The sequence below is a fragment of the Columba livia genome, chromosome 3 (assembly GCF_036013475.1).
Source record: "Columba livia isolate bColLiv1 breed racing homer chromosome 3, bColLiv1.pat.W.v2, whole genome shotgun sequence".
NCBI classification, from domain to species: Eukaryota; Metazoa; Chordata; class Aves; order Columbiformes; family Columbidae; genus Columba; species Columba livia.
The window spans coordinates 97,868,229-97,879,766 of NC_088604.1; the positions used below are offsets into that span (position 1 = coordinate 97,868,229).

General features: G+C 41.6%; 1 long non-coding RNA gene across 2 annotated transcripts in view; it reads right to left on the reverse strand.

The window, feature by feature from the left end:
* LOC135579125 (uncharacterized) overlaps positions 1-310 on the reverse strand; it is a 60,478-nt gene extending 60,168 nt beyond the window's left edge. Inside the window, exon 1 of one of the 2 annotated variants that reach the window (XR_010471614.1) lies at positions 147-310. This is a non-coding gene — a long non-coding RNA (uncharacterized LOC135579125). The other variant, XR_010471613.1, reaches the window with a different exon arrangement.
* Between the last annotated feature and the right edge of the window lie 11,228 nt (positions 311-11,538).

Below are 11,538 nucleotides of genomic sequence, written 5' to 3' on the forward strand. Positions count from 1 at the left end.
CCCGGGTCCCCCCACCCCGTGCCAAGCCAGGCCAGGCCAGGCGGCCCCTCCGCGCTCATTCGTGCCGCAGCCAGCAGGTGTCAGCAAGCGATAACAAAACACCGGCCGAGCCGCGCAAGGGAGAGCGAACAGGGGGCTGTCCGCACCTGGCTGAGCCCTGCGTCCCAAAATCCTCCCCGGCATCCCCCGGAAGGCCCAGGGGTGCTGGGGGACACGCAGGCTCCCGCCGCTCCCTGGCAGTGCAGAGGAGACGTGCCCACCTGCAGCCACCTCCCGGCTGCTTGGTCTTCACTTCATCCCCTCCTAGAACCCACCCAGAGGCCTTGAAACGAGGGAGCTGATGTGATGCAGATGTGGGACCAGCTGGGGAAGGGTGGGCAGGGGGAGCTACCCGACAGAATCATAGAATACCAGGTTGGAAGGGACCACAAGGATCATCTGCTCCAGCCTTTCTTGGCAAAAGCCTGATCTAGACAAGATGGCCCAGCACCCTGTCCAGCTGAATCTTGGAAGTGCCCAGTGTTGAGGAATCCACTACTTCCCCGGCAAGATTATTCCAATGATTGTTCACATCATGAAAAATTTCCCTTTTCTGTCCCATTAGAATCTCCTCAGGAGTAACTTGTGCCAATTGCCCCTTGTCTTTTACATGTGACTCCTTGTAAAAGAGGAGTCTCCATCTTCTTTGTAACCAGCCTTTTAATACTGGAACACAGTGATAAGGTCTCCCTAAAGCCTTCTTTTCTCAAGGCTGAACAAACTCAATTCTCTCAGCCTCTCCTCACATGGCAGCTTCACAGTCCTTTTATTATCTTTGTGGCCCTTCTCTGTACCCTCCCCTGCCTGTCCATACAAAAGCATCAGAGGTCAGCCTGGCCCTGTGAAGACAACACAGCCGCTACATCTCCACTAATAAATGAAATGTGCCCAAAGCACCAGTGCTTGGGAGCATTTGCTGGCACAGCTCCTTTTGCAGTATAGGGACAGCCAGTATGTTTCTAGGCCTGCTGACAAACCACTGTTAAGAAGAATAAGAAAGCAAACAAACAAAACAACCCAAACCATAACATTCTATCCTGAAGCTCTTACTGCATAAAGATCACACCAAATACCTCAAGTGGCAAAATAGCATGGCAGTAATCCCCGTATAAAGGTGCTTACATCAGTGTAGCATACTTTTTGTATAGGTTTAGACTTTAATATAGCCACAGCCATAGGTGGAAATGGGAATGCATTCAACTAAATAAGAAAATGATCCTCTGCAAAACATCTGCTGGCACTTTTCAGAAACTGCTAAACATAAACAGCAAATTTCATATCAGGGCTTCATATCAGCTGCTGGTATAAGACTAGTTTAGTCCTTATTGTGGCTTTAGTGCCCAAGGTAGTTATTGTGAGCTGGATCCCAGAACAACATCCTGCAGGTTATCTGCTGACTGCTATTATAATTCTGGCCTCACTAGCAGAAATAAGGGTGAGGTAGCAAATTCTAATTCTGTATTTTTTTGCTCTTGTGGATGAACAACTCATCCCCTCATCAATGCCATGTGAGCGTTTGCAAGGTGTGTGGAAAATTACTGCACATTTGCTAGGATTTTGAAGTAAAGCCTCACAACTAAGCTTGGAGTAATCTGTGTTTGCACTGAGCTCTGCAAGCCTTCAGGAAAGCAGAGTAAAATCCAACATCCTGCAGCTGAAGTTTCAAGTGAACTGCTGAATCCTGGAGGCAGAAAGGTCAGCACACACCAAGAGGCAGTGGTAGGTTTAAGTCTTCTGTGTAGCTCTTTGGAAAAATAGCTACTTCTCTCTCTTGGTGCCACACATAATGTTGTTACTCAGACTTCCAGCCCTTATGGAAAGATTGGAAAGCATCTGACTAAAGTAATCAGATTACAGAAGCATCTGATTAAAAAGCAATGAAGGGAATTTTCTAATAGAAATAAAAGGCATTCAGGTGGCATCATCTGAGGGTCTGGCCTTACACCTTTGAAATTGCCTAACTTGTTTTCTTCAAATTAGGCTACATTTTCAGCTCTCAATTACCCACAAAGAAATCTTTAGCTCAACCCTCGATTTTGCTGGGCCTGCATGTATGAGCTGCATAACTTACATTTTTTGGCCCTGGTTTAAAACTCCTCATTCCAGGTGGTCTGGAATTATCTGAGACTGAAAATGTGGATTGGAACTTATGCAGAAAAATAGTATTTTTCATATGAGTACGCCAAAGGCTTTGCCAGTTCTGCCCCAGCTGTCAGAATTGTCACCAAGCACAGAAAATACCAGCCCCAAGGGAATGGCTCCTTGACATTTATGGGCTGTGAAAGTGAGGTAAGACCAAACCCTTCTGCCCTGGTCCTCTCAGGGAGTTGTCCAGGCAGGGAAAACTTAATCTATGCTGAAATCGATGAAGAAGGTGAATGTGGATGAGAATAAGAATGTGGAAATTCACTAGTGCAAATTCTAGATTATGTCAGGAAGTTATAAGAAGTTCCCTACTATAAACCAATGAATGGAAAGCATACAGTGAAAATGGGCAACGTGGCCGAAGGGGCTGGAGATCTTATAGCAATATCAGTTGCACTGGATTTAAGTCTGTTTGGATGGACAAAAAAGCCTAACAACAGGCCAGGTTAAAGAAGCTCAGGAAAGATCTATAATTTCAGGAGTAAAGGACATAAAAACCTCGCTGAATAAAATTTGTATAATCAAAGTTGGAAATCAGTAAAATCAGGATTAAAGGCCAACTCATATTATTTTACTACTTCTTATTAATTATGGTAGCTAATTTTTCAGGCTTTCATATGCTGATGGTACACTAATAAAATGTAACTCAAAGTCAGAAAATGTCACTATCATTAATATTTACCTCCAGAAAACAAAGCAGAACAGGTTCCCACGGAGGCCGTTGCATAACTTGGTATTTTCTTTCATGCCGAATTGCTATTGCTACAGTAACCCCAAGAAAACAGGGAGCCAAGGCTGTTTGCACAGGTGCAACCATGTTTGTTATTGCAGGGTTTCCCCCCAGGGCTGCAGGGCCAGGGAGTGGATGCAGGTGTTGGGGGGCAGCAGGACACCCCCAGCCACACCACCACTCTCTGTCGTCTGACCCCCTTGCCCCCATCCCTTACCTTCCTCCAAAAATACCTCAGTGTGATATTGGCCTATTTATTGCAAAACTTAGCAGGGGGGCTGTAACTGGAGGGGCCTGCTGGTACCAGTGTTAGTTTTTTTCCGTAGGATTTCTGCAGTTTTTCCAGTTATTAGGTCCTTATTTTCCTGTCCAGCTTATTTGCTGTAAGCTTAAATGTGTATTTGCAGGATTAAAGCAGGTGTTTTGATTGCGTGGCTGCACAGAGAGGCATTTAAATGCATGCTTAAATGATTTGTGGGACCATGGCCTGGAAAGCCCCCAATTTCTCCTGAGCGTGAAGAATCAACAAATGACATGAGAAGGTAGTCATGGAGTTCAGAGAATTACTTTCCCCTCCCTGAAAGGAAATTCAGACAGAGAAGAGGAAATAAAATAATAACAATTTAAAAAGTCAAAACAAACGCAAAACTTTTCTCTAGCACTTCATTTACACTGAAAATGTCCTCATTTCCAGAAGACTTTAATTTCTTTTCCAGTATCCACGAGAATAACAACCTTTCTCAAAGCACCAGCGCAGATGCGATGTCAGATGTGATGTTCTGACAAACCAGGAAACAACCTTTGCACTCCAGCAGGAAGAAGCTCAGATCATCTTGCCCCTCTTTCAGATTGGAAAACCCAACACCACTATAACAACTCTGGTCAAATGTGAATATATTCCTTGTTCCATGCCTGCTTTTCTCTCAGCACGTGGAGATGGATCTACCTCCACCAGCAAAGCTCTGAGCCCAGCAAACACCTGGCATGATACTGCAGAACATCCATTATTCTTTCTGTACCATTCCTTCTTAGCAATCTCCCCATCTTTTGGTTTGAATGTCATGTTACTCTTTAATTACAGATATAACCCCAAACTATCAGTTATTTCTCTAGTCCAGAATGTATCATATGCTTTAATTTTTCTTAGTAGTAGGATGTTTGACACCAGAAGGAAGAGCAGCATAGTCCTCCAAAGGCACCGTTCAGCATTTTACAGTTCTTTCTAACTTATTATTCTCTATTCATTCGATTTAGGTCTTTCACTGCTCTTTCCTTTGTGTTGTCAGACTTCTCTTTTGATGACTGAATTAACTCTAATGGAAAGTTCTTTCAGCTGTTTTCATCACTCCTGCTCTATTTTTTTTCCAGACAAAACAAGGTACATCTCAGGGGCTGATGCACAGTTCCCAATAGCCCATTGTTCAGGAAAGCAGGCATTTTGGCAATGGCCATTCACTTGTGGAAATGGACCCACCCATGGGTTTCTTCACATGTTTCGGAGGATTCCCAGAAGTCCATTATCACTTCTATCCTTCTCATCTCCCCCTGACCACACTGGAGTCATCCTGAGCACGAATCCCAGTTCAGGAAGGGTGAGCACAGGTCCTTCAGAAACCCAATGCACTGTTTGAGTGCTGATGGCAAATGACTCGACCTGCCCCAGGGCATGAAACATTTTATGCCTGAAAGCAGATTTTAGTGGGAATCCTCCAGAAACATGAACAACAGGAGGCTACCTTGGATGCAGTCCTGTCTTCCATCAGGTGTGGTATGTTGCTACCAAGCAGATGGAAGTATTGGAGTCGCTATTTCAATCTTGACACTGTGCACTCCTCTTAGATTTTGCTTGTGCTAAGCAGTAATCCACATATCTTTTGGGATGTATTTCAGGAGGTAGTACAGGTTCAAAATATACTTTTGTGTATAAACCAGTAAGAAAAATTATTCTTTGAGATACCTGGGATCCTACTGCGAAGGAATGCTTGGGGAATCCAGAAATTTAACAAGAGGGTGATTTTTCTAAAGAACTGACAATGTCTCAGGACAAAGCAGGATCAAAGAGGAAAGGCATTGCCCTCATTGAGGCATTGAGGTTTAGATCATAAACCTGAGATAAACTGGAATTTACGTAAAGATTGGAAGAAAAAACAAGTAACTCCTTAGACCACAGCTGTCTGCACTCTTCATCCCATGAGTTCTGTGATCCCAGAACAGCTATTTTACTTGGATTTTTGAAAAATTATCCATGTTGGAGTCAAATAGAAGTAGCTACATGAGGTCATTACTATGCAGCCATCTGAAGATTGCAAATTAAGTAGAACATATCTATAAAAATAGAAAAATATGGATTATGGACTCATTCTTGTAGAGGATACTCTCAGCTTCGACAAATTTCATTAAGGGCTAGATTGTGATACTCTTACACAGGTCAAGAGATGTCTTAATGCTTTGTTCCAAGGGGATAAATCAAAGAATTAGGTATTACTCAACTTGAGAAACGTATCACAATCTAACTTTAAAAGCTGAGTGCTCTTAATGCACAGTAATACCAGGCTTATTGTGGAGAAAATGAATGTTAGACTTCTGAGGTGAATAATATTCATTGTTTTTCATAAATTATATTTTCTACCAAAAATCATCTGAGAAATTGCTTAACTTATATGCTAAATCCTCTGGGGGGAGGGGAGACTAGCTCCAGTTTCACTGCCTAAGTGTCTGTTCCATTTAAAGGATATTAGCTAGCCAAATGAAAAATGCATGAATCAATCAGCAACAAGGACCTTGATCTCTGAATGAGACAATGCTGAGCTTTGAGATTTATGGTCTTGCTTCCAGAATTCCATTATTTGGAGGAACAACAACAATAACAATGGGAGATGACATCAGAATAGCGAGTGTTCTTCTTTTCCTGTTGATCACAAGATGCTGACTTCTGTGTCATTCACCCCTGTCAAATGAGTAGATGTTCAGTGTTTTAAAACATTACCACATGCATGCTCAGTTTAAATAAAGTTAGAATGTCTTGAATGGAAGTGTGTTATTGACACTTGCATTTTGCACTGCTAATTGGTTTATCCACAGAGCAATTATCTCTCACTTACTTTTCTCCTATATTTTATTATTTCTCCTGATTTTATACACGTAGAAAACCTGCTATCAGGAGTCATACTGCACTGATGTAGAGCAGACAAGGGTTTCATTCTAACCACTTGTCATTCTTCTTTTCCATTTCTGTGGACAACTGCAGAAAATGTAATAGTGTTGCTCCTTAATGATATTAACTTTATGATATCTGCAGTGGGTGAAGTTCCTTCAGATACTGTCCACCTGATAAGACCTACCTAACAGGCCTAAACTCTTCTGCCATAGTGCCAAACGTGAGAGGAGGTAATGAGTGGACAGAATTACTGGAGAGGGCAAGAGGGACCCACATTAACGCTGGCTGGATGTGGATACACTCTTACCTAATGTGATATGCTTGTGACCATGCAGCTGTGAAGTGTCCTTCCTCATTCTGATTGGAGTTGTGTATCTTACTAGTGAGAAGTAAATCTTGTTTCAACTGGATTGCACAAAGTGTGTGGACAACCAACAGAGCACAGATGGGCCCTTTTCTGGAGTCCAAGTCCAGACCAACTTCAGGATTAAAAAAAATCCCAAAGCTCTTCTGCCACCTTGAACGTCACCAAAACACTTGGGTTACATGTGTGTAGAGAAATGGGTAGAGATAGATAAAGACTGGATGGAAGTACTAAGAGGATAGTACGTTCATCATGAAGATTATTAGTAGCCATTTATAACACTAGTTCTGATACTCCCTCTAGCGTGCAGCCATATGTATACAGTTCTGGTAGGAGAAACAGGCAAAAGTAGCTTATTGTGAAAATGTGCATACATTTGAAAATGGCAGCAAAGATGCAAATCCAGCCCTAACCTCTCTCCAGACTAGGGAATATTTGGATTTAGGCTTTATTTGGTGCCTTATCTTGCCTGAATGGCTCCTCTCTGGGGCTGTATCCCTTCTGCAAACATCACAGCAGAGCTCAGCCAGTGAGGCAGGAAGGAATGGTAAAGGATATATCAGAGATAGGGAAGCCCTTGCTCCCTTACTTCAGCAACTACAGGTCATCCAAACCCTTGATATAATCTTAGGCACATCAAGATAATCAGCTCAACCTCTTTCCCTGATGACATGGTCCTCATTTCGGATGATGGTGAGTTTAATACAGAATATATCAAGTTAGGGAGGTAAAGCAAGAATCACATCACTTGAAACCTCCTCACATTTTAGGAGTCACTCAGTAACTGGTTATCTGCAATGAAAATGGCATTTCAGAATGGAGCCACATCTCTGTATACTAATGTATGTATAGAAAAAATAAATTTCAGTGTTAAAGTGCAAAAGAAACATTCCCAGTGGCATTCACTCTCTTCTCAGCAGCTTTATACAAGCTCTTGTAAATAAATCTGCACAGAATGCAACTTACTTATTCTACTAGCGTAGGGAAAAGACCTACAAAGAAATTGGTATATATGCTTGCTAACAGATGCATTTTGTATATTTGCATGCCATGTCCAGTTAAGAGGAGCAAAATATTACCCACAAATGTTAAACCGAAGATAAGTAGTAAAAGACCTGTTGGTAAGTCTGTTACTTCTGCACTACTAGTTGTGAAAAAAGTCGAAGTGCTGATTCCTAAACTGCAGCAGTGGTGGTGTTTGCAGCCACAGCTTTATCATGCCGTATCAGCCCATCTGCTCACTGTTCTTCGGAGAACGACCCAGTGTGCCTCAAACAGAAAGTTATTCGGTTCTCTGGAAGAAATCCACATCTCCGAGCAGGAACATAATTTAAACCAAGACTGATTTCTTCCACGATTCCTTAAACATATATTTTAACCCCCTGCCAGTCTGAATATTTATAACACATTACATTTTCATTTGCTTTCCTGGAAAAACTTTTGTTTACCATGTCAGGATACATTTTACAGACCTTATGGTGAAGACTATGAGGAGAAAGCAACTGTCTTCAATACTCCTGATCTGATGCAAAAGCCACTGGAGTCAATATAGGAGTTCCTCACTGGTTTTGGAGCGTCGAGAATTAGACCATTTAAAACACAATATCGGTATTTTGGATGGTCTAATGGAAAATGGACCCAGACATTGGAAAATTCTGAAAATACAACAGCAAAGAAACTGTCCTGGTTGGAAAAATATTAGATTTCATAATTTAAAAAAATAATTAAAAAAGAAGACAAATGTTGTCCATGTTGTATACTTCAAAAAAGTTGTTATTATTTATTAGCGTTACTGGGGATGCTTGCTTAATAAGAAATTCATATGTTTTCAGAGTTCACTTGCTCCTGCTGTTTATAGGAGCAGTTTGCTGAGACCAGCAGTCCTTCAGCTTTTCAGGTCATTTATTTTGGACAAACCAACCTTTTCCTGTCTGGCTACCACTGCTGTCCTGAATGATGTGGCCATGTAGAAGGCACTTCAATGTAGGACATCATGGCATTGCCTGGCGGTGGTTAGTTGATGACTCAGTGCCTTTTCTAGGAAAAGCAAGTAACAGACAAACCCACTGTGTAGCTTATACATAACCAGGTGGATCATGTTTTGGGGGAGAGTTAGGGGCAAGAGAATGCACTGCACATGAGCTTAAAATGAATCTGTCACCTTGAAGAGAAGGATCATCATGCTTCACGGTCTTAAGGAATTAGAGGTTTTGTGCACCTTTGGGAATAAAAACACAACTCAGGGTGAGGGGAAACAGTAAAATAAGCAGGAATATGATTTCCATTTTGTGGGAAATTGTATGTTTTTGAAAGTGTTTTCCCTATTCTGAAACAAAATTTCTTCCCAAGTCTCCCTTGTAGTAAAATGCTAACAGAAAAAAAAAAAAGTATCTAAGATTTGCCCAAATGCTTTGCTTTGACTTTGAAAATTTTTAAAACATGTGAATTCAAATACATTTTGAAATGAAAATAAAAAATAACATTTTTATTTCAATCAGGTATTCTTTTACTTTTTTTTTTTTTTGGTAATCAGGTTTCAATGAGTTATCATGTTCCATGTACAGTTTTCTGTTTATTTCTGAAAATGTCCAGACAGGCTGGGAAAAGAACAGGGAACAGTTAACACAGGGCTTTTAAGAAATACCTCACTGCAGCAGGTAGCTACACGTAAAACAAGCCTTTGTCAGTGCTGTTCTAACCTGGCCTCAGCACAAAGTTTCTTTACCTGCCTTCATTCCTCCAAACATTCTTGCAGACAGGTGAAATGAAGGAAGGGTCCATATGGTCCTGTTGGTAATGCCCTTTTATTTATCAGTAGATTTCTACTGAAAAAAAAAATGATAATGTGACTTCAGTGTCCCCCTGCAGATGGAGAAATCTGGAGATCTAAAGTTAGATTTTCCATTTTAGCAATATATTGTACTAACTGACGCTGGCTTTTCTCTTAGCTAAGAGCATCACCCAGTTTCCAGCTTGGTTACAGCTGCAGAAAACAACTGGCAGCTAACACAGTAATGAGTCAGTATCTATTGAGATTCACTCATTACTATTAATTTCCTCATTGCTTCCAACTGATTCAGGGACTACTTACAGAAATTCTTCTTCTGTCTTACTGAAATCAGCACTGTTACTGCCAAACCTGCCAACAGGCGCAGCAATGCTACTGTGATAAAATAAGTCCAATTCTATCCCAATCTTGCTTTCCTAGGGAAGAACAGAACTCATTAAATAATTATCAACTGTGACAAGAAAGTAGCTGGCCAAACACTTGCTGCTAATCTAGGCATGACAGCAGGACTATACCTTTCAAAGCAGTAATTAGCTAGATGAACAACAACATAAGTATCAGACAATGACACAGAAAGGACTGTCCCTAAAGGACAGATTCATTATACGTAGGGTTTAGTGTTTGCGTGACTTATGAATGTTATTTTGCAGTATACAATTACACTTCTCTGCTGCCGCCTTTCCCTTTGTTTTCTGCACAGTTTATGGAAGGAGACAGAGAGAAAATCTGGTACAGAAGCCACGAGAGAATAGGTGATGGAAGTTCTGCAAAACCTTCCTTACGTTCATATGAAATGAAGGTGGCAGCATAAATCTCACGGTAGAATAACACCATCAGCTGGCACCCCCATCTTGTGGGAATAAGAAACCTGGCACTTGCACCCTGCCCTCATTTTAAGTTTGGACTGATATTCACCTGGTGTTCGTAGATCAGGTCTAGTAGTCCTTATGAACTTTTCTTTCTCAACAGGGCAGATTCTCAGCTGGTGTAAATTGGGGCAATGCTCTTGAAACCGGTGGAATAATATGGATTTATCCACAGCACACACTGAACCAGCAGTCAGCACCAGTACTAGAGCTGCTGTCCCACCATTTAACAGAAATCACAAGCCCAAACTGCTTCCATTGAATGGGAAAGGGATGACTATGATTGCACCAAGAGCCGATGCTGGAATTACACACAGCCAAACTTGTTTTCAACTGGGCTATTCAAGTGCTTAAAGTTAAACATGCACATAAGTATTTGCAGGATTAAAGCCTCTGTTTGCAATGACAGTAAATCCAAATGGAGATGGATTAGCTGGCAGGGGGCAGGTGAGGTGGTCAAACGCACATGCAGTTTATCATATGGCTCTGTAATTTACTACATGATTATCACAACTACATATTTGGTGTGGGGATATAGATATACATGAACACATGTGTACACAGAGCCAAACTTTTTTTTGGCACGGGGGCCACACAGTCATTTCAAATTGAGACTCTGGGCTGCACTTGTTCCAGGACTGTGTGTCTGTTGCCAACACACTGAAGCGCCTCAGGCTTCAGTCTGATTCTTTGTTTGCTTGCCCATTAAAGTTCTTATCCCACACTCCCTTTTGGCAGAAAATTTTGTTATTTCTGCTTTATGTTGGCCTAGGCCCTTCTCTTGCCTCTGTTCCTATTAACCTATAGCAGTGACAGCCAGGAGCAAACTGAAGCAGCTGGTTGGAGACGCTACTATCAGACTGCGAAACAGCTGTTGTGCAGAGGGGCCACCCTGAAAAACTTCTATTACAGCGCGGCTGGGCCATATTTTGGCCTTTGCAGGCAGGGAATTGGGGAAAGAGAGCACTTTCATTTGCAGATATTTAATTGCTGAAAAATGTAGGGGTGTGTGTGGCATCTTTACTGGATTTCACACAGAAGTAATGCTTTCCAGGTATTTTTTTGGCACTTTGCAACATTATCCTCTTACTGCCAGCATGCAGTAGCCCCATGTTGCAACTCAGTGTGAAACTGATTTCCAGTTTTTCCGTTTAAATTAATATTTACCAGTTGGTTATTTTTGGCACACTTTTATTGATAGCATTGATTCAAGATGAATTGCCAAATTCAGTTCTTGGTTACAGCAGTATGACATCTGGAGATAACTCCACTTTTACCAATGTCACCAAGAGCAGGGATGATCCTTTTTCTGTCTTTTTATAGAGTGACATTTGCTCTGTCCTTGCTGTCAGACAAGAGTTGGGCTGCAATTTTAACTTTGGAAAAGTTGGGATACAGCATCGAAATTTATTGATTGGGCACTTCTCTAAGATACTTAATAGCACCTGC